At 36.6% G+C, this 23,904-nt stretch overlaps 1 protein-coding gene across 3 annotated transcripts in view; it reads left to right on the forward strand.

Annotated features, from left to right (window-relative positions):
* LOC148816100 (disabled homolog 2-interacting protein-like) overlaps nucleotides 1–23,904 on the forward strand; it is a 365,406-nt gene that overhangs the window by 90,444 nt on the left and 251,058 nt on the right. The window contains exon 1 of one of the 3 annotated variants that reach the window (XM_088940449.1): nucleotides 22,721–23,071. The exons of the other annotated variants lie outside the window; for them this stretch is intronic. The gene's annotated coding sequence lies outside the window, so the exon portion shown is untranslated. Of the gene's footprint in view, nucleotides 1–22,720; nucleotides 23,072–23,904 lie in introns of those variants that run through there. 3 annotated transcript variants of the gene reach the window in all.

Here is a 23,904-nt window from a genome sequence, read left to right on the forward strand (position 1 = left end):
ACTTAAATAAAATGTTTTACAATGTGATTTAGACTAATTTTATGTTTGTGTTTACTATCAAACGTGTAAGGTTGCTTTCTCTTTCCTCTCTGGGATTCACACAACTGCACATGACGTGGTATCCTATGCGTGCAAGATACAAAGGCTGTTTTCAAATTTCTTTGTATCTTCTTTGTATTTTTTTGTGTTTATACTCTGTTTAGCCAAAAGCTATACCATCTTTTAACTTTTTTATGTTGTCAGATGTTAAGCATAGCTGGTCAGTACTTAGCAGCAGATTTATAGGAGTCTGAAACAAACTGTCCAACCGGACTTCTTTCATGAAATGGCTGGAAAACATCCTTGGGTTATGTAGTTCCTGAAAAAATACAAATGGGCCTGCTGGGCCACATAGCCTTCTCTACTCTGCCTTCAACTGGCCTTAAGTTCTTGAATTTGGATTGCAGGCAGATCAGGTGTCTTTGGAAATGATGTCAGCAGGTGTCCTTTTCATTAAAGATCCCATAAAATTCATGAGAGTAGGGGTACTAATCTTAATAGTCTGGCTAAATTCTAATTAATATTCCGAATAATTGATTTAGCCTTTACCTTTGGCAAAGGCAACTTGCATTCAAAACAGTACAGTGTTGCACTGAAAATCGGTATCGGTAATTAGTAAAAAAAAAAACTGCACAAATGAATAAAACAGACAAACAAAAAGGAAGACATGTAACAGTGTTTAAAGATGAACGTTAAGAATAGCATGCCAAAAATATTCACCCATTGGCTGTGAAAGTGCAGTGGACTGTATAAAGTGAAACAAAAGCTGTACAGCACAAGGCACAGAATTTACAGGGATGAAGCTCAATATCTAAAAGCGCAGTCCAGATGTTTCTAGATGGCTGGCTCCACCACAGGGGACTAACAGATTGATCAGGTAGAAAAGGCAAGGCATAGGAAATGGAAAAGGAGTAATTAAATAATCAGCAAAAGACAAGTGAATCAGAGAAACAGGAGTGGTAAGAAGACAAGACAACCTACAATATAAAGTTGTGAGTAGTGATGAAGGGGGCCAAGTTACATCAGGATGTACTGTAGTGGATGTACTGTAAGTGGAACCAGGTTGTCGGTGAAGTGTGTGCAGAAGAGGACTGCATGGGAAAAGTGATTTTAGAGCAATTCAACCTTGTTATGGCTTGCGTGAATTTCCCTCTCTACTTGAGTAGGCTAAGCACTTTCTCATTTGTCTGTAGTCGACTGCTGATGCAGGATGACTGTTATGTGCCAAACTCAAGGGTGCCATCAGCATAGGATGTAGTGATTACCCTCCTATCTCTAAATTATTTTGGGATTCTTTGGGAAAGCATTGTATAAGCGCTATACAAATGCAAGGTATGAGTAATTAATTACATTGCTCTTATTATGGCGGCTTTTCTGTGCTTTGTATCCTGGTAGGTTTCTTAAGAATGGGTAAAACACACACAAGACCACATTAGATTGAACCCAATCAAAATCCACCCTCTGAATTTGAAAATGTAATTTGTCTTTCTTGATCTCAAGGTTATAAGTACCGTTTGAGATCTCTTTAGCTGGTATCTAATCACAGTAGAGACTAAGTGAAGTCTTTCCTGTCAGTCAAAATCCTAATTCATTTTTTTTGGTACTACCGTTTACATTTGTGTCTATGTGTTTTTGCTTTTTTTCAAATATTAAATGAATCGACTGTCATTCTGTCGATTCGATTCGCCTCTTTCTGTTAAAACCATCACTGTGCCTTTGTCTTCCTGCCAGGACAGGAGTCATTTCATTCCATTATGTATGGGACATAGCTCGGTTAATGATCTATACTTTTGAAAAAAAGGGTAATAGGGCTTATTCTGAGAAGCTTCCTCCAGTGCATATTTGTTCAGCAAAATGCTGCAGTACTAAAATTTCCTAGTGCACAGTGCTTGCTTCTGTTCATCTAAAGAGAGCAGCTAAATTCTGCATTCCTATAAAGAGGTAACCACTTATTCTCAACCTGCAGAATGCCTTGAGGTTACTGCAATTTGCTGCAATATCCTGATTGCTCCAGGCCAGTCACAATTACATCCCATTGCTCCAGGTTTGACTGCAGCTGACTTTGAGATCTGCACCCTGGAGCGTCTCCGTTTGCCAGTGCTGCCCCACGACCCATCTTCGGTTATCTGTCCTCCCCTTACAGCAGTGATTCATCCTACCCTGTTACAAATCTGGCTGGCATGATGTTAATTGAAAGAACGTCTGTGGTTTAATATGAATAATCCAAGGCAGAAGTTATTAGAAAGCGAAATTAATTTTTAATAGAAATGTAAGCATACTCTGAAATCTCCATCTTTTTTCTTCTTTAGTACTTTCCAGAATGAGAATTTACAGTACATTGAAAATCAGACTTTCTCTTTAATGATTCTTTTTGCTGTGTGATTATCTTAGTTGATGTTTCTTTTTTTCAGAAAAAATACTTTTATAACAATTCGGCAAGAATAGCTGAAACTCACTGATTCTAAAACTGCTGTAATCACTAAAAGTGTTTCTTTCATTGCTCAGTTTGGGATGACCCCCCCACCTGTTGGTTCATCTAATGTTCAATCAGACACAGTGAATTATGCAACTCTGCTGTCTAGTTGCTTTATTTTACTTATCGTGCAGAGAACAGTTCCGCCTCTTCCATTTCTGTTGGATTAGAGTTATTATTATCTTTAATATGTAATCTTTGTCTGTAGGTGTACAGTACATGGTATGGGCAGCCTTTCTGGTTTTATTTTGACTGACTTCAGTTACAGTTCCTTCCCTAATAAACTCTTCTTAACTGATATTTTCTACTTATTGTACACAAAGTTGCCTCCTTTGCCCCCGTGTCCTTCACTTTTGAACTTTTTTCCTCCTCTTTACTTTTCTCCCTGTTTCTTCCTTTGAATGGCCTTTGTGTTACGTGTATTATGTCTTTAAAAAAATGTCATTGCCCTAAAATCGGTTCCCCGTTTTCTTGAAGTCTTCCATTCTTTAAAACACTTCTGTTGTGTGTGGGGTGTGGGGGCGTTTACACCTAAAAAAACCTTTACCTTCAGTAAAACCTTCAGTAAAAAGATCCCGTGAAAATAATATGGCTTCCTGCTGCTCATATGCTTTTAAAAATGAAATCCTGGCTGCAGAGCAACTGATACAAGTGACATTTTGAAACTGAATTGATGCAGCAGGAGAGATTTAAACCTCCAGAGGGAAGAAAAGCTGCACTGTGGCTTTAAATTCAGTGTAATGAGAGTGCTGGAAAAAGGCCTGCGTGCTGTACAAGCCAGTCATCTAGTTGGAAAAGCAGCCAGATGTAATACAAAAGAAAGAACACAGCCTCCGAAGGATGCAGCACTAGTTCATAAATCAGGTGAATCGACTTGGACAACTGCTGCTTCTTCAGTTTGCTGCATGGAACAGAATATGCTTAATGTTTTACTTCGAAGTTATGGAGCCAAATAATCCAGCCGAACAAGACAACTCTAACGGTAAGCATCGTTGAAAAAGTATTTAAAAAAAAACAGATAACTGTTTAAAGGTAGATGTAGTGCAATACTATACCAGCATATCACTGTGGGAAGTAGGCTTCATCTTGATAGGGCACACACAGCCTGATAGGGAGAAGAATGCTTTCACTGAACTAATAAGCTCTTCTTTTTAATTGAAGCTCGCTTGTTCTCTTTTTCTTTCTGTTGTTTGCTCTATTAGTCCTCACTGAGAGTGTCTGGTATGCTTACACTCGTCGTAAGATACACAGTATTTCGTACTCAAACAAATGTAGGTTTGAGATTGTAAACTTCTAAAATCACGATATGTACAAGGTCGATGTGGTAACTAGCCAAAGAACATTGGTATGGAGTGATTGTACGGGGTTGATTATCATCTGTATAGAGACTTTGGACAACCTCTCAGCTCTTTTCAATCTAATCTAAATGGTAAATAGAAGTCCTCATTAAATAAATCATTGTTGGCTTCAGTAAGGAACAGTAAGAGGAAAATACATTTTGCTTAACAGAACAGGAGAAGCTCTTAAGCTTGAGCTTTGGAGTTTGAGCTTCTTAAATTGGGGGAAAAAATCTTTTGAAAAGCTACCAAGAGGAGATGAGCTGAGTTCTCATGTAATGGGTCTGAGCGGTGAAAATTTCACACAGTCCTTTTGTCAGAGTTAATCCACTGTGATCTATTAATTTAAATTCAGGAGTAAATAGCCATGGGTTGTTAAAAATTAATCAATGCTGATTAATTTTTGCTGATTGTCCCTATCTGCCTTTTTGTGCATTGCTTTTTATCTATGTTTATATCTGTGCATGCTTTGGTAGTTCAAACTTTTGATTGTGGAGGATAGGGATTCTGCATTCCACTCTTGGTTGACATTTAGAAAAAATGTAATTAACATAAAAAATTGCATGCCATTGTGTGCTGTTTATACTATGACAGACTGTACAATGCTGAGTACCTCTTAAATATGTTTAACAAGGTAATTGAATGCATTCATGTTTACTGCCTGTGCATTTTGGGTCTAAGTGTTTTTCTGAATTGCTTGAAAACTGGAGCTATTTTTAATGTGAGTGACCATGGGACAGCCTTGCAATTCTGTATTGGAGTGTGCTATTCTTCAGGAAGAATGTGGTTAAAGGAATGAGTCAATGTCTAAAATATTTCTGAAGTTCTGGTTTAGCCTGCCAGTTTTTGGTGAGCTGTACTACTTTATTTTTACTGGGCTCTGTTCCATTTTTAAGTGGGTAAAAAAATGCAGCATTTCAAAGCCACTAGAGGCTTTGCTAAATCATTTCCTTGGATAGTTTTTTAGCTTTATAGTTCATGTGGGATTGTTGAAACAGAGTGAAAGTGACAAATAGGAGCAGAACAAGGAAATTTAGTTCCAAGATTTTTTTTTTCCAGTTTATTGATATTTGTATTCTGATAACACCTCTGACAAACATTCTGCCAGTTTTGGGATTATAGAATTTAATGTATTCATAAAAAGAGATGAGAGATGGAGATTTATGATCATGGAGTTTATTTTTGTGCCGTGCTAGGTTTATCTTGAATTGCTTTTTGTTTCTAACATAAATGGATTATAAAAGCTGCAGTTTGAAAAACAGAGGGGAAAAAAGGTTTTTAAGATGTCAAAGTTCAATGGAAGGTTTGTGGATAAATATATACATATAGTATATAATCTGAAGTACAGTGTTTGTGGGCCCTGACATTTGAACATTCTGAGGTTTCTTGTTTCTTTGTTTTTGCGTTGTTTGGATGTTAAAAATGTAGGATTTACTCAGAACTGTATTCATTTTAGCATAAATAAAACACAACAGGATTGCATTATAAGGCTTTGTCTAAATGCTATAGAGGGCTAAATTGGGAGCTCCTGAATTTCCATGGACTTTTGCTGTCTAGTTGGCAAAAATTAAGCTCCTCTTCCTTGTTTAAAACACGATAATGAATCCAAAACTGCTGTACTGCATCCTTCTAACTATAAACACATTGTTACACTGTTGCGTTCTTGCAGAATAGAAACAGCAGCAATTTTCTGTTCTTTTCAGTGGCATCAAAAAATGAAGAAAGATCTGACCTCAGGGGCTGAAAATAACACAGAACCGCATTAACTCCTGCACTGATCTCTAGCCACTGTCTTTGGGATTTCAGTAATGTCAGGAGGGTAAGAACAGTCAGTAACAGAAGACCATACAGTTGGCAATCTTTTAAAGTAAAATAGCCAGTTAAAGACTCCTTGGCTGATATAGTAGCAACTGTGATTGAATAAAAGTTTTTAAATAGTGGGGTTTATTTTATGAGACAGAGTTTTACTTTATGCTTCTCTAAGAAACTTTGATAAGTCCGGAGGCCCTAATGTAAAAGAAATTGCCCAGAGTACAGTATATCTTGGACATTAAATTCTGTATTCAATTACAAGTGTGTCTTACAGTAATTTATCTGAAGGGCTTTGAGACGTTTGTTTTCAATTTAGGATCCGGCTTTTTCCGCTGTAATCTGTGTTATGGAATCTGAATAAACGGGCTTACATTCTCCATAAAACTCATTCTTCTAAACTAAACAAATTAAATCCAAGGCTCATGTAAGTAGGGTTCTCCAAGCATTTCCTATATCAAACCACTTTTGGTATAGAGTCGGACAAAGGGATCTGCTCACGGGCTGACGTTACGCTGCAGTAAATGTTTCCCATCCAATGAGTCTCTAAGAGTAATTCAGTAATGCACTAGCCACTGTTAATACCTAGCAGGTGGTTGTAAATATACAGTATGACCTTGAGCTGAAGAAAACTCTCCTTTTGTGTCACAACTCTTTCTTCCTCATTTATGTTGCTGGAGGGAATAAATATGAACTAGATGGCATCTACAGTAACAATGCCTACCAGTGGTGTGGCCTTTGTTTTAGCCAGTAGAATGAAGTGCTGTACTGTATCTGTGCAATCTTGCCACATCCTGTAGTTCCAGTTTTAAGTGTAAGAAGAGTGCACCAATTTCCGGAACAGCTTCTTCTAACACCTTCTGGGTGACATTATAACATTGTCCTAAATGTTAAAACATACATTTAAAACATAAATTCTTATGTTTAGTTTTAACTTGAACGAGCAGTTTTGCTCCATCCAGCCCATGCTTAAAGTATTTACTTCTGTGCTGAAAGGCAGGCAAACACCTATTGTACAATTTAATTTTCATTTCCTACTGTGTGTTAGTTACTTCTAAATGTCAAAAGTAGGCGTAGGACAGATTGGCGTAGGATAAATTATACTTAATGACCTTGGCCAGGAACCTAGGCTTATAAAAATGCTGATGACAAACTAACCGTTGCCAGTATGAAAGTTTTAGCAATTCAGAGTCAAAAGCTCAGAGCATCTTTCCTGTTCAGAGTATTTTTAATTGCGTGGAGATTCTAGAATACAATCTCCAGGACAATTTGTTTTAAAAGTATTTTCGTGATCAGAATGTATTTTCTGATTAGTTTAGAAGGGACCTACAGTAGAAGCTATTTCATAGTGTTGCATTACACTGATGTGATGCAGAGATTTGTGTCACCTATAATAAAATATTTTATTAGCGGTTTTCAAGAAACTCAAAGAGCAAAAAGGACAACAAATACCTTGTACTTGTGTTCTGCTTGTGTTCTTTTAAGTCCTTAAAATCTGGAGATGGACCATTCAGTGCCTTATACTATACATGTGCAAGAGGAACTTAATGTCCACTCACATGCTGATACAGAGTACTTTTTGTTAGTACACAGAATCCTGGACACACTGAAGCCTGACTAGTGCCTTATAAGAAACCACATAATAAAACATAACATAATAAAACCACTGTTGTCTTACAGTATTTGCATAAATACAGTATATTTATCAATATATATAAAAAGATCTGAACAAAGAAATCTACAAATATATTAAGTTATATATTAAAGTTACTATTTACTATATATTTTACTAAAAGTAGTTTTCTGACCCGTGGAAAAACAAATATCTGATTAGTCTTGAATCTTTCAGAAACATTCATTAGTCTATTTTATGTGCAATGCAAACATCACTGTAAAAGTTTTAATTTTTGTTCTGATTTCTAGTAACAGGTTATCACAGTACAGTTCCACTGTATGATTTACTGTATGAATCATTTGGGATTACTCTGAACTGATTTTGTTGCTCCAGAAAAATGGAAAAAAGCAAGCAGAAATTTCCATTTCTTCTTTTGGGAAAGTTTTTTCAGATAGGATCAACCCGTTTCCCTGGAAGTACCATGCCTGAGAACTGTGCAGTCTATAAATCCAAACAGACACACCTCTGTTTAGTTTTATTATTATTATTATTATTATTATTTGCTTAAAAATATGTGTACACTGCTGTATTCTGCTCTTAAAATAAGGTTAAGTTTTGTTTAGAGAAAGACTTGTTGTTTACTCACAACCTGCGTCAAGACAACTCTATGAATCGTTTTGTTTAGAAATATTTTAGGACACATCCTAATGTAGTTTGTTTAAAGAAGCTTAGGAAGAGATAATTTAAACTGATGGGTGGATCTATTTTTCATTTCAGTGTGGAACTTTTTTGAATGAATAATGGGAGAATGTTAACATTTTTTACCATTAATATGCACTGAACACATAATCAAGACAAAGATTGCAAAGGCCTTTCTGTCCTTTGCCTTGTGGCTACTGTATAAATCATTCAAAACAGATCAGACATAAAAAGGGAAAGAAATTAAGATTTGTAACTCTTTGATCTCCTGAATATAGTGGTTTTAAGAAAAATGTCTTTTCTAAGATCCGTGAAGGACTTGGATTTGAAAAAATAACCTGTAATTTCAGTTTGTGAAGCATCACTGACTTCTCATGCCACAACATCGTCTGTTATCCTGGATAATGCTGATTATTACTCCTGTTATATAAATCAGCGCAAAAGTAAATTGCTTTGGATAAAAGCATAGACCAAATAAATTAGTAAACTGATGTATATTAGTTCCAATAGGCCTGCCTAAAAGCAGGAAAAAAAAGCCATGAATTATATCATTCATATGTAAATCTTTCAGTGTTTCTGTCCGTCCTCAAAAGGGCCACATTCCTGGTAAAGAGTGTCAAAGGTATCAAGTGCTTACTTGACCCTTGGTGGGGGTGGGGCTACAGTTTGGGAGGAAATTGCATTTCTCTTATGTTTTTAACGACTAAAGATGCAGAAGCATCATTAAATGGTGGTTTCTCTTTCCGACCTTCTCACAGAAAATGAAAGGCAACATAAAAATCGGTCAGAATATGAAATAGGTGGGAACAACTGAATTTCAAGTCTGAAAGTTGTCCGTTTTTAAAACGCATCACAGTTTTGTGAAGGAAAAGGTTGAGGCAGTGTGTTTGCTGCTTTCTTCCAACATAATCCAATACTGTACCTCCTAAATCGTGGTATTCTGGTGACCTACACAGAGTGTGCAGAAGCTGTTTTTTTTTTCTTGACTTGATGTGCTTCTATTCAGCATCAGGAAATGTGTCTGATCTGAGGGCAACATTCCACCACTTGAAACCATTATATACTATGTATTGAAAGATTGGTTACTGTATAGACATTCAGTCTATTTAGTGACTGAATGAATGATACTGAATGATGTACGTTTCTGAGCAGATCATTAATTCTGTTAATGCGCTGAATTTCTACATGCTCCACAAAATGTATCGCACACTATTTGTGCTCTACATTCATCAACCGCAGTCCAATGGCTCCATCTTATGTAGACATTCACTTCCATTTTGTGTAGTTGATTCCTGATACACACTGTATGTGTAGCCCCCAGGCAATATTCACTGCTCTTGCATGATGTGTTTTCTTGTCTCATTATCGTCACCTCTGTTAGTGACACACACAGAAAAATAAGGCAACAGACATGGCCTTTGGAAAAGGTCACCCCAGCTTTTAATGACAAGGACATTCCTTTGTACACTGTGCATGTATGGAGTTGTGTTGCATGTGTATGTTAGTATCTGTAGGCATGATTCCAAAACAAAAAGACCAGAACAGCTCTTATGTTTAAACATACTGTTTTTTCCTTTACTTGGACATGTGCCAGGCTACCTACAGTACCATGTGCTTTTGAGTCCTGTAAATATTAGGAACATTAAGAAAACTAAGTTGATTTTTATCAAGATGATTTTGTATTTTAAGCCTCGCTTATGGTTGGTGTATATAGTAGTTGCCATACTGTTTTAATCATGTACAGTACCTTATTACGAGAGCATTTTTTATGTATTTCTGTATTACTATAATTCCAAGGTATGTGTGTATTTGTAAACAGAAGTAAACCAGTAAAATATTATTTTCCATACTCATTTTTATCTGAAAAATACTAAATGTGCCTCTTTGCCCATAGGATTCTCAAATTCATTTCCCAATTGTATGACTATATTGATGGTCTCAGTTCTTACTGTATATTTCTCATTAAGTGCAAATGGCAGAATTGTAGTCATGACCTTTTCCTAAGGCATTAGAGATTGTATTGGCAAGGTGGCTTTGAGGTTAAAGATACAGCAAAGGTGTATTTGAGGGCTCGAGGTTGTGCTTTACATTTTCTTGTTGGTAGGGCAATAGATTGAAGTCCCAAATCAAATAATTAGTGTATGGAAAGTCAGTGTGCTTCAGCTGTTTTTCCGCTAAAATGCAGAATTACCCGGTTTAACCAGCATCGGTAAAGGAGTAAAACTTTATAGGAGCAGTGAAGGCTATCATTGTTAATATTTCTTAACTTGCTCTGACTCAGTCGTATTAAAATAAGAGCCTCCAGCTGTCTCTTAATCGGGTAATCTAAAAATGAATGTACATCTGTTTTGGCTTTAGCTGGGTTTTTGGAAGATACGAAAGAAGTACAAAAATGAACCCTTTCATTGTTTTTCATTACATTCCAGTTTAAGGACTGTTGTCAGAACATGCAGGCTGCATGCATTTACCCATCCATCCATTTTCTAACCACTTTATCTAGTACAGGGTCAGGGGGGAGCCGGAGCTTGTCCCGAAAAAGCTATTGGGTGCAAGGCATGGAAACACCATGGATGGGACTCCAGTACATCAATCAATCAATCAATCAATCCATCCATCCATCCATCCATCCATCCATCCATCAAAGTTTATTTATCAAATGCACAGCAATACAGCGTGCAGCAGTAATTGCTGGCAATGAAATGTCTTTTCTGCGAGCTCACCGGGGGGGGGGATAAAAGTAAAAATCACAAAACTAAAAGTACAGAATAAGGTTCCATAATAATAGTGCAATAAAAATTGAATTTTAAAAAACTCAATATAAATAGAACTGCTGCATATCCAGGGTGTATACAATACATTATGTCCAAATAGTGCAATATACAATGGAAAACTGTGTGTCCATGTAACTTGACCATTTGACAAAGACCATTAGGGTGGTTGCTGCAGGTTGGCTGTTTAGCAGTTGTATTGCCTGGAGGTAAAAGCTGTACCGTTATCTGTTGGTCTTTGACTGAACGCTTCGATACCGTTTACCGGACGGTACGAGAGAAAACAGTTTGTGACAGGGATGACTGGGGTCCTTGAGAATAGACCTGGCCTTCTTAAGACGTCTAGCTGAGTAGATATCCTGGACGTTTGGTAGCTCACAGCCGATAATGAGCTGCGCTGACTTCACCACCTTCTGCAGTACTTTGCGATCCAGGGCGGAGCAGTTCCTATACCAGGCAGTGATGAAGGCAGTCAGGATACTCTCAATACTGCATCTGTAGAAGTTGGCCTGGATATGTGATGGCATGCCAAACTTCTTTAGCCTGAGGAGATAGAATAGGCGCTGCTGCGTTGTTTTGACCACGATGTTGGTGTGGTGAGACCAAGTTAAGTCCTCTGTGATGTTAACTCCCAGGATCTTAAAACTGCTGACCCTCTCCACTGCAGTCCTGTTGATGTAGCTAGGTTTGTGACCTCCTCCTTGATGTTTCCTATAATCCACAATCACCTCCTTAGTCTTACTGATGTTCAGAGAGAGGTTGTTATCCTGGCGCCATGCTGCCAGGGTTTCAACCTCCTCCCTGTACGCAGACTCCTCACCTTTTGTGATCAGTCCGATGACTGTTGTATCATCCGCAAACTTAATGATGGAGTTTGAGTTATGCCTGGCAACAATCATGTGTAAATAAAGAGTAAATTAAGAGTAGAGGACAGGGCTAAGTACAGAGTCTTGGGGGGCTCCAGTGTTTAGAGTCAGGGTAGAGGATATGTTGGTGCCCACCCTCACCACCTGTGGATGTCCCGTCAGGAAGTCAAGGATCCAATTACAAAGTAAGGTGTTCACAGAGCACACATACAGTAGACATGGACACCAATTTTCCCAGAAGTCATTTAACCTTCCAGTATGACTTTGGACTGTGGGAGGAAACCGGAGCACCCAGAGTGTGCTACCTGAACACAGGTAGAACATACAGACTCCACACAGATAGCACCCCAGGTCTGGAATTGAAGCAGTGATGCTAACCACTGCGCCATTGTGCCGCCATTCAGTCTATATGTCATATGGAATGTAAGGATTCCCACAATGACCAGTTGTGGTTACAGCTTGACTTCCCAGACCTGCTGGGTTTCATGTTATTTTCAGTTGGTGCACTTTACTTCCTGTAATCGATAAAGTAGTATGTTTAGTTTATATGAAAGCTCTGGAATGCAGCCTGGCGTCTACATGCTAAGTGTGTAGTAGACTATCAGATATCAGTCGCAAATGACAAAGCAATGACTCTACAAACCTCTCCCATAGCTGTATCCCATAGATACAGCTATGGGAGAGGGCTTCATATGGTATGTTTACTTTAGAATGGTTTCCTTTTCATTGAGACAGCATACTTTCACTGTATATTCTAGGCATTGAAGGGTGCATGAATGTAATGTACTGTATATTTAGCAGTGCATCCAGTCAACATGTTAGTGCAAACGTAATTTCACATTTAGAACTTGGTTGCTGTATACTGTGTAAAGTGACAAAGGGCATTGTAGTAGATATTAGAAGGAAACTGTGAAGTAACGACAAGACTATTTACAAGACATAGTAGACGTTGTTTTTTCATTTTTTTTCTCTTTTACAGTACATACAGTAAATTATTTCCTTTTGGCACATTACAGTAAATCGACAAAGTACAATTCGTACATACAGTAATAAGCTGTAACCATTGGAGAAAATTGAGATATTGAAAATATGCATGCAATCTTGGGATAAGAACTTGAAGTTATTTAAAATTTGTTTCATAGGTTGGGGAGACATTGACCTCACTGTTGGCTTAATCCCATCAAAAGTCGCTGGAAAATCTGTACAAGGATTAAGCGGCTTGATGTATCTTACCATTAAGACATTGTCAGAGGAGCACAATCGTTTCTGAGAAAGTTTATGGTGCAATATGTTATCCCCACTGATTAACTTGTAGATTAATGGAAGCGTGCCTAAGGCATAAAGCCCTGTGGTGGTTGTTAGCCACTGTTGATCTTCATCTTCGTAAAGTCAAAAAATCACTTATGACAGCCCTCCGTCCCTGAGGACTATAAAGCTGAATTCGATTTGCATGAATCACCATTGAAGAGATTTATTCTTTAGCCAGGAGTTTATTTCTTTTAAACTGGATACTGGCATATTTCAGGGATCCTCTAGTCAGCAATAAAGCATGGCAGACTTCGTATTACCATTTGATTGCCTGATGAAAACTGCTTAAGCACAAACATTATGGAAATTGACCAAATCAATAGTTAGACCTTTTCATTATTTTGCAGGATGCTATTTCTACTGCAAGGACAATGGAGAGTGAAATTTAGACGAATGGAATCTGATTTTTTTTCCTTTGAAATAAAATGATTTGCAGAAGGTACAACAGGTCTAAAAAAGGTACGACAGAAATAAAAAAAAATACAGTGAAAGTTTTTACTTAATGCCCCATAAAGCATGCTAAACTTCTGCATGAGTATACACTATAATATTCTATATTGTTATATTGTATTTTGATATACTGTTGCATAGCAGACTGAAGCATCATGAATTACCATGTAGAATCTGATTTATACAAGAAGACTTATGCTGAGAGTGTTCTGTACCTGTGCTTTAAAAGTATTTCACTAGTTCCCTGTCAATAGCTTGAAGTATTACTGGGACACATTCTGCTGTGGATCAAAAGATTTACAAATTGGCTTCTGGTGTATTAATGCATAAACCAGGTATGAAAATAACACAGTTGGGAGCCAGTTTTCCTCATTTCTTATCATTGGATGCCATACTGTGAAAATATCTGGCCAATATGAATTGACAGTTAATGACCTGTAAAACATCAGGCTTTCTAAAGCAGTGTTAATCTGAACATGGTCCATAACATGACCCCTAATCATTTTTATCTTGTTGGTTGTTTGCCTTTGAATTGTACATGCAAGTTATCTTTTTCACTTTAGAAACATCATTGAAGTCTGCTGGGTAAAAGTAGGCATCTCAGGAAGAGGTGGGAGGACATTTCTTGATACAGCAAGAAAACTGATGAGATCTAGAAAATTTGGTTGAAATTTATTGGCTCATAGGATTAATAAATCGGATGAAATGACACCACTGTTTACGTCAGTGGTAATCAGTTTAATTGGCCGATTGCGTGGTGCTGAATTCATTTTCATTCAATGTTTTTACCGGAGCACCTCTGGAAGTTTTGATTGAGATCCTGTTTTTATTTACAAAAATTTGAAGTACTGCTGTCCATTCATGCATCCACCCATTTTCTTACCACTTCATCCAAAGCAGAGTTGCGGGGGAGCCTGAGCCTGTCCTGGCAAGCTAAATTTTTCTAGCTTTTCAAAATTCATTGATGAAAATATGCCAGAATTTTCTGCGTAAATCGTTGAGGAATTGAGGATGGAGAGTGAAAATGTACAGATCCTTAGTGTTAGAGTCTTGCCATGAATATTGGAAATTTTTAACGCAAGATAAAGTTTAATTTGCTGTAAAAATGACCACTCACATTAGATAGTGTAATAAAAATGTAATAATAACAATAATTATTCTCAAATTGTTTATTTAACGTACTGTATAGAAAGATGAAAATGAGTGGTTAAAATTGTGGGACAATAACTTGATGCATCAGACAACAAATCTACAGTAATTAACTTAATAAATCTACAGTATTTATTAAGTATTTACAGTTTCAGTTTTAAATTCAAAGAAACTAAAACGTGTTATACTGTATATAGACCCAATTCCTATCATTTCTGTTTATTAGCAGTGCTTTTATAATTGTTCATCTTTACATCATTGGGCTTTTCAGGTAATACTTGCGAAAGAAATAAAATAACAGTAGGGAATCCTGATTTTTAGAGAAAACAATTCATGATGTATGTGTTGTTTCACCAGGCACAAGTTGCTATGACAAATGGCCGAGCTCAATGTTTACAGACAGCAGTTTTGGGACAACTTTGGGACAACTGGAGCAGACCAAAATGAATGCAGCCTTTGATAACACTTTAGTTTTAGTGGCTTATGAACAACCTGTAGCTTAAACTCCAAGAATTTGTTCATGAAGTATAAATGTGCATGAGTCTGGTAAATTTAGGAACAAATCGCTAAGATATGAAAAGCTCCATGTTATTTATTCGTTTACTGTATATACTTTTACAATTTTATTTTCAGTTTGGTTAACCAAATTCAGTCCTTCAGCTCAACAACATCTCCATCTAGACTTTAAGACAAAAACAAACTTTTTGCTCCCAAAGAAAGTTAAGGAGAAATATCCAAACTCTTATCAATCACCTGCCCACTTAGAAATAAATATAGGGCTTTAGACTTTCCTTCCCAGAATTTTCTCTGCTCATTAGTCCCTGCACTAATCCCACATGTAACATACTATAACATACTGTAATATATGACAATATATTACTTGTCAGGGCATTGTCTGAATTTCCTGACACATGATTTATGGTGCTTTGCTTGTTACAACTGAGAACTGAATTAGTAAAAAGCTTTCTTTCTTGTGTGCTTGCTTAATAAGATTTATTTAAAGTACAGCATCTCTTAAAGTAAATAGGCCTTCTTGTTTTCTGTGTTTACCCTTGACTTTTTCCATTCTTCTTTATGAAATCTGTTGATATCTTTTTTGACAAAACCACCTCATAGCAAGTCCAGGAGTGGTCACAGAAGTCACAAAAACAAGTTCTGGCAAACAGACGCTGCAAATAAAATTATTTACTAAAAGACAAACCATTAGAAAAAATAGTAAACTGTAGGTTTCAAAGAGGACACCAGGCTGTTACTAAAGAAAGACAAGAGTAAATTGCTGCACGATGAGTCCTAGGTTAGTTCTGTAAGCTCCACCCCCATCTCATTTTGATGGACAGGTACTGTAGCCTCCATTTAATCCAGGGGTGGGGTAGGCTCTGTAACTTTGATACAACATGGTGGAACAAACAGATAGAGACAACATTGTGGATCCACAACAGGTAATACGAATACAGATCAACCAATACACAGAAATACTTCTTTACAGTAATATTCCCAGTAAAAAAAAAGAACAAAGAAAATTACTTTATTTTCTAGGCTGATAAAGACAATGGATAATTTCTGTTTAACTTCACAGGACATGTGATGGGATATGCACCAGCTCTTTGTCACAACTTTCTTTAAAGCATTTATGTATTTATGTTTCAAAGTGGCTTACCTAGCAAGGGTCTTGTGTGGATTGCACACTGTGTCTAGACATCTGTAATTTGCACTTGGGCTATCTCATTTGCTGACTTTGACTGGGACTCCCCAAGCAGCAGTCAATACATTTTCTGACTTATGCCAGGGTTGGGTGGACATGAGTCAGCTTGGGTATTTCTGGACTCCGATGTTGCCTGAGACAACCATATCACTTCTCCAGTCAGTGCTGGCTCTCCTGTAATGCACTGTGTGACTTGCAAAGGCAAATGACTCTGACAAATACATTTCAAGAGGAAAACAGAAGCGTTTGTGCTGGCACTGGCAGAAGGGTGTTCTTTTGAGCTGTGTCCATTAACAATTCTTGACTCCAAACTGGAGGATTAAAACATTTTTAAATCCTCCCTTTTACCACTTATTTTTTTAATTATTTTTTTTTAAAAGGACTTTTTGGGTGTTTGAACTTAAAACTCACTGGTGTGAATTTGGTTTAACCTACGGTTGTTGTATTGGCCAAGAAATACATTTTTCATTTACAGGTAGAATATTGCAGAAAAAATGCTACATTGTAATAAATGAGTGAATTCATTTATTGTATGTGCAGTACAGTGATTGCAATGAGGTGTCCAGCAATAAACAATTCATTATTTTTTGATTCATTGCTTATTAATATTTTACGTTCTCACATGTAGCATTTGTCTTTTGCTAATAATGAAAAATGGCACAGAAGAAACAGTGTATCTGACCAGTTTCATAATGGGGTTCAAAATAATTCAAAAGCAGTCATCTGAATTATTAAAGGAGAGGAGTAAAGTTGGATGAAAACTTCAGACTGGGTTTCCAAATCTTAAGACTTCCAAATCCATTTATTTTCATTACTTTTTTTTCTTTTTTAAAATGACAGCTTAATTTCACACTTTAATTTAAATGAATGGTTTAATATGTAACAGTTCTTTTATAGTATTTGGAAAAAGTGGGTCTGTAAGTCTTGGACAGACTTTGCAATATGTAGGGCCCTGTAATACAAAAAAAATAAATTGAACTTGTGTTTTGAGTGTGAATTCCTTTGGAAAACACATTGAATTACTTGGCTGTTATATTGTAGAACATTGCAGTGGCCCCACATGTTGCACACAAGTGTCTTTGTTGGAAAAAACAGCTGTACAAATCTTCCATCTCAAATGATTTCTGCCTTGGGGATGTCTTACTATAAAGTTTTGTTTCAAACTGTAAATTTGCCCAGTTGTATTTGGTGGTGATAATGAGATAAATCTCATCTCCAGTTCACGTTCATTGTAATTACTGTATAGGGCAACGCCTTTCGAGTGAAAATAAATCATCTTTGTAGCACATGGAGTTTTATGTTTTAATTTTACATTATTAATGCGTTCTTACTAAGAATGTGGGTAACTGCTGTGCTTGTCAATTTCTTAGTAACTATCCATCTCCGATATCTTTAAAAAAGTGTGAATCTGTATTAATAACCTTATATGATCTTATCACACTGTCAGATTTTATGATATCACAAGTTAATTTTTTGAATTCATGGGTGGTCTAGAAATGAAAGTTTCTAAACTGACAAAATGATTAATCAAGATTTAAATCTTTTTGTAAGGTACTCTGGAGAATTCCCATTTCGGATGGTGTAAATGAAATATTATTCAGGAACACGAACAAAGTGGAGCTTAGATTTAATTTTTAACTGAGCAATAATTACAGTTACACAAGGTTAATTACTATTTGTAGAGTCATAGTAATATGCATTGCAAGTACAAGGTACGTAATGTATGAATGTACAGTACGTTTTGTAGCTTGAAAATAGGTTTATGTCAAATTATTCAAGATCTAATTGAATTTCATAGACCTACAGTCTGTTTCACATGATTTTTGAAAAGCAACTGTAATATTAGAAGATAGAAAAAAGTGAAAGGAATGCAGCGGTTTGAAATCTCTCTTTGCCACCATGCTTGAGTGAATTAATTTAGTCACATTTATAATCACTCATAATAAAGGATTAGGTAAATGCTTAGTGATACTGTACCTTCAGTTGAAACTACTTACTGAGATGAAACACCACAGTAAATAAAATCACATTTTTCTTATTAACTTAGAATGTACTGTATTTGTAGTGAACACTGTGGATATTTAGAGATGTTTGTACTGTTTTACCTAACAAATTAGGTGCAGGAAAACCTTGAAGGAATGATGGATCTTGTTCTGCAATAGTTATTAGATATTTTGAAGCCTTTTCTTGTTCGGTGTCGACTGAAAGATATTTTATTCTTTTGCTTCTGATCAGTCTTTAAATATTTATGGAACATGTTGAAGCACTAATAGAGATGCAGTTAAAAAAAACTTTCTCGTTTGTGAGAATATACAGTACAGTACACTGCCTACCAGTCCTAGAGCCTGAAGGTACTGTAACTGCTTTGAATCCAGGTTGTGCCACTCACCACTGAGATTAGCTAACGAAAGGTAGTGACCACCTATACTATAGATATATATATATACAGTATACTACACCGAGTCCCAATGGGACCAGTAAGCTTCATCTGAATTGGTTCTCTGTTTGATCCGACTTTTGGGACACAGCTTTTTTTCCCTTTAATGCAGAAACAGGTGATTCATGTGACAATACATTTTTTATTTTAAGGAGAGGGCAGGAGTACAGTGGGCACGGGAATTGAATGGCCAGGGAGGATGAAAAGTACAGTACCGAAAGGACAAACACTTCTGTAACACATTGGCAACAAGAGAAACATGGATACGTTTTTTTTTTCTCAGTAGATTCTAATAATATGGTAAGTTTAAGAACAAAAATTGAAATTTTTCATTTGAAAAATGTTGATGCATTAGCTAATTATAAAAGCTTGAGGTAGGATTCTTTTTCCACTTGTAATTTGTAAGCAAATTAACAAATACTACAGTATACAGTACACTGGTGTGGTATACACTACAATGCACATTTCTCTGACTAATATGCTTGAGTTCCTCATCAGCTATTATGTGGTTCAGAACAGGCATCACCTTTCTTCTTTATTTCAATGACTTGACTTGGTTTTTCTTTGTATTTGCTGTGCATCAGAGCATATTGACCAGGGGCTGGAAATTGACCTGTACTATTCAGTATGCGCTTGTCTGTAGCAGCGGTTAGCAGTGTCCGTGGTGGCCTATACCAATATGGAAATGAAATGTACTTTTTGTGCAGTTGCCCAATGATGGCGGGAGATGAAGACGTTTTTCACCAGAAGAAAAATGTATGGAGACGAATGTCATCTCCTTGCCAAATATTAAAAGGTTGTGAGGGGGATGCTGTGAAAAAAGTTGTTTGCCTTTGAAAGTATTTCTAATGCACCTCTCAAGTTTGTTTCAGCCAGAACAGTTGCCTAAATAATGATTACCATCAGAGGAAACGCTTATAGTGGTCCTGAGGCCGAGATTGTCAGTTATGCTTTTTGACGTTTATAAAATACAGATGCAAAGCAAAGGAAGCCTTTGTATTTTAGGGCTATAACTGCTCCATGAATTAGTTCCATTCCTAGTAAACATTCCAGCCGAAGTGGATTTATTTCTAACATTCTCTAAACATAACACACTGTTTAACGGTGTGAGTGGGGATGGCTCCATCAGCCTGTGATTCTTGCAGGGATGTTTTTTTTGATGCAGATAAACAGCATAAATATTAATTGGATGGATTTGTGGGAGGATGATCAAAGCCAGGATACTTAATATTCACAGGTTTCTTTTGTAATCCTGCACTGCATTGGACTGCAATCTGATATTCGTCTGATTATCTGCAGTGTGAATTATACGGTATCTAGTTTAATTTTAACCTTAGTGCATACCATAATTACCCAGTTTAGGTACACTAAGGAAGCCATGGCCTTATAGTGCAAAGATACAGTATATATTTTATTCTTGGATGCTATTTCTAAAAATATAAACAGCTAAGCTTACTGAACCTCATTACAAATATCTTCCATTTTAATGGTTTGCACAGCTACAGTATAGATTTTAGGTCTCACAAGGATCGTTCTGGCCTTTTAGGTTTTATCCAGATAGTTGGGAGAAATTATTAAACACATTGTCTTCTGTAATGTTCCTGAATTAGTTATTTTGCTTTTTTATGAATTTACAATACAAACATGAACCTGTCAGAAACAGTGAAAAATATTTCGTCTCATAAAATTGCTTTTATTAAGATATTTAAAAGGACAGTGTAATGAGGAGTTAAGAGTATGTCCAAAATGCCTTCATCAGCTTTCTGGTTTTAATCATTGAACATCATCAGTTGTGAAAGGTTTCAGTGGAATCTTACTGGACCCCCAGCACTTTGTAGAAAATAAGGTGCTTTTTTTGCTTTAAATGCAAGTTGGAATGCTAATCGATTGCATCACTAATAAAAGTGACAGATGAATAGAAGCCCACATGTAAAGATATGAATTTTATCATCTCCTTCAGCTGCCTCGCGTATCTTTTTAATAGAATTGCAAGATGAAGAGGGGGATGAATTTTAATCACACGTAATACACTGCAGCTTAGGAAAAACATGCAGACCTGATTTTGGGTTAGACTGTTGTAACTTAACGTGTCCTTTTTCTCACCAGCTCTTTTCCTCCCCAAATCAAGCAAACAAAGCAGGATAAAAAAATAAGTCCAGAGTTCACCACAAAGATGAGGCCATTTCTTGCTGCACCTTAGCAAGAAGCACTTGATTCACCTCCTTAGCTAAAACAAGCAATATAAAGGAAAAAAAGACCATTTGAAATAGGTCCTGGAGCAATTTACAAAGTGTAAGTTTCACCTTTTTAAAGTTTGCTGGACAAATATACCCCACTTTGCGGTGGAAGACTAGCTTGTTTCCTCCCAGCAGAATTAGAAATGGAGGCCATTTCGTTTACAAGGAAAACAGAGAATCCCTAATGACAGAATCACTTGTGAACAGGAACAAGCTGCTAATTAAGATACTAAATTAAAGGGCTGCTAGCTTCCAAAAGACTGCATCATCTCAAATGTTTTATAAGATAACCTTTAATTATGAATATCCCAGTATTTTTAATCGTTTTTTTTCCCCCTTAATACTTTACCCATAGAAAATAGAATCTCTAGGGCATTTTGTGTAAGGTATTGTTATGACAGTAAGCATTGTACATTTCTTTTCTGATTTTTTGGGATTTAGTAGAATTCATAAAAATATTACAATTTTTAATCTTTTCTTTTAATTACTGTATATGTTTCCTCTTTGTTTCCTTTGTTCAGTGGGTGGAAAAGGCAACTATTTCTATACAATTATTTATTTTTTGGGTGCAAGCTTGGAGTATAATTTGCTGGAATGCCTGTTTACTGATGTTATTGTTTCCACCCAGTGAAATCCCAAATGCAAAAAGTTGCTGGCTCTCTCTTCCTCGGAGAAATGGAGAATCAGTGACTGGTGGTGTTCTTCTTGTGTTAGGCAGAAAAAGGGAAGCCGTACAGAAATTACTAAAGGGGGAGTTCATTGTCAGAGATGGACAGAGGGAAAATTAATTGATATTAACAGAGAGGAATGTTCACTCCCACTCATGATTCATGTCAAGGCTGAGGAACATAACAATGAAAACTTCAGATATGCTTTTTTAATCAGCTCATTTTTTTCCCCATAAGCTCGGAACTAAATCTGATAGTCCTTGGGCTAAAAGTTTGCAATTTTAGACCTGTTGACCTAACTTTGACATGCCTTTTTTGAGATCCTTGTGCTTTTTCCACCTGCAAGCTACTGGTCTTATTAAAATGAGGATCAGCAAAGATGCAGTGCAATAGCCAGATTGTATATTTTCTAAAATGCTGCCTGATGCAATGACAAAGCTCCGGATTTTTTTTTCCAGTGCTTGTCTTTTGTATAGCAATAAATTAGCCAAACTAAGTTTGGGGCTGGCGGAAAAAGTTTAAGTTAGTATAACATTCTTGTCTGACTGAAGTATGATAATGATGATGGATCACTCTGTAGACAAACACAAATCTGTCCCCCCCCCCATATACATAGAACTATACTTTATAAAAAGGCATACATACCAACAAAAAAAAATGCAAAAATGTACAACTATTGAAGAAACTAACAAAATTCACCACTGCTAAATCTTTTCTGGGATGAGTAGATTTTTTAAAATGATGATGAAACTGAATGAATATTTTGTGATACTGTGAATAGTTTACCTCCAAGCTTTGCTTATAGTATGGCATTCTGTTGCTGTCCGAAAATAGAGCATTGTGTTTGGACTGTCGGTTTTTATGAGGTGATAGAACACAGAACAATTTGCTTGCAATATGATTGCAAAACAATCCAGCAGACTGCTGTGCTTTTTTACCCTCAGCCTAAAACAAGCAAAACTCACAGACCAACAAACACCCTGTGGTTTCTTTACTTTTTCATGCTCCCTCATTGTCTGCAGTCATTCATCTTGCACTGTTGCCATTGAAAAGTGTAACACAAGTCTGAGTAGAGGCTAGGCCTTTCAGCACAGCTTCCCGAGAACCTTGTCTTTGATTGGTCGGTCTTCTGCTAGGAATTCAGCTCATAGAGAGTGTTGCACACCATCTGCCTGAGGGGGTTGGAGTGGGGAATACAGCTGCCTGCAGTGCTTCCTTAAAAAAAGATAGAGAGCACACTTTAACTGAGCCTGCTTTCTCCAGTTCTCAAACGGGTCTTGTACTCAAGAAAAAAGCACTTCTGCCTTTTTTTTAAAAAAAGGACTTGAACACAACATTCTGGTTTCATGCACTGCAGGAGTTTTCTGGCTAAACTGGGATTTCTGTGGTTCCCTGCCTGAAAGAGAAGAGCTGAAAAAAAGGGGGAAATTGCATGTCATTACAACTTGTTGCTCTTGGCTTACTGCAAATAAGGATGAAATTCCAAGTCTGTTTCAGAATACAGCACATTTGAGGTAAGGACACAGAACTCTGGTGGAGGGAGGCTGCAGATGAGCTTTCAGAAACTTGTTTAGTTCTGAGCTTCCAAAAATGTTTTTTATAGCATTGCATTGAAAGGCTCTGGATATCGGTGCTAGGAGAGAAGGTGTTGAAACAACTGTTTCTCACTCTTGTGAGATCTACAGAGGATTGTTTTGCCAAGTTTATTGATGTGTGAATGGGGCGGCTTTGAATTGCTTGGTATTTTGGAATCGTCATGATTCAGATGTTTTTCCTTTTTTGTATTTTTTAAAAAACTCGCTTAACCCCTGATAGTACATTAGAGTTATGTCACTGCTAAGTTAGCAGTTCATAGAAAAAAGGAATGGTAATTTGATGTGTATTTAAATTTATTACTAACATTAGTATTAGTATTTTTGTATTTATTTTGCTGTATGAAACTATTAGTAAAATAACTCTAAACATAGCACGACTCGTTATCAAACAATACTATGTGTTTTACAAAGACTAGCCAGGGAATTGCAGTACATTGAGCTGTAAGATTGTAATAAAAAGGCTTTTACTAGTTAAAGTGTACGATTTATTTAAAATTCTGCATGTTGACTTAAATTACAAAGCACTGAAACAAGTAAAAAACAAATGTGAGAGTTCTAGTGTGTGACAATGAATATATTTTTAAATGGGAAGACTTTCTTCTCCATGCTGGAGAAATTCATTTCAGGTGATGTGGAAACATGCTTTTCAAAACTTTTTTATTAAGGGATTGTGGTATTTGTTGCAGTTCTGTCGGCGATTATTAATGTGGTCTCAGCAGTGTTTTATAGTAAATTAGTCATGTGTACTCCAC

The sequence above is a fragment of the Atractosteus spatula genome, chromosome 23 (genome assembly GCF_055471065.1).
Source record: "Atractosteus spatula isolate fAtrSpa1 chromosome 23, fAtrSpa1.hap1, whole genome shotgun sequence".
Lineage (NCBI taxonomy): Eukaryota > Metazoa > Chordata > Actinopteri > Semionotiformes > Lepisosteidae > Atractosteus > Atractosteus spatula.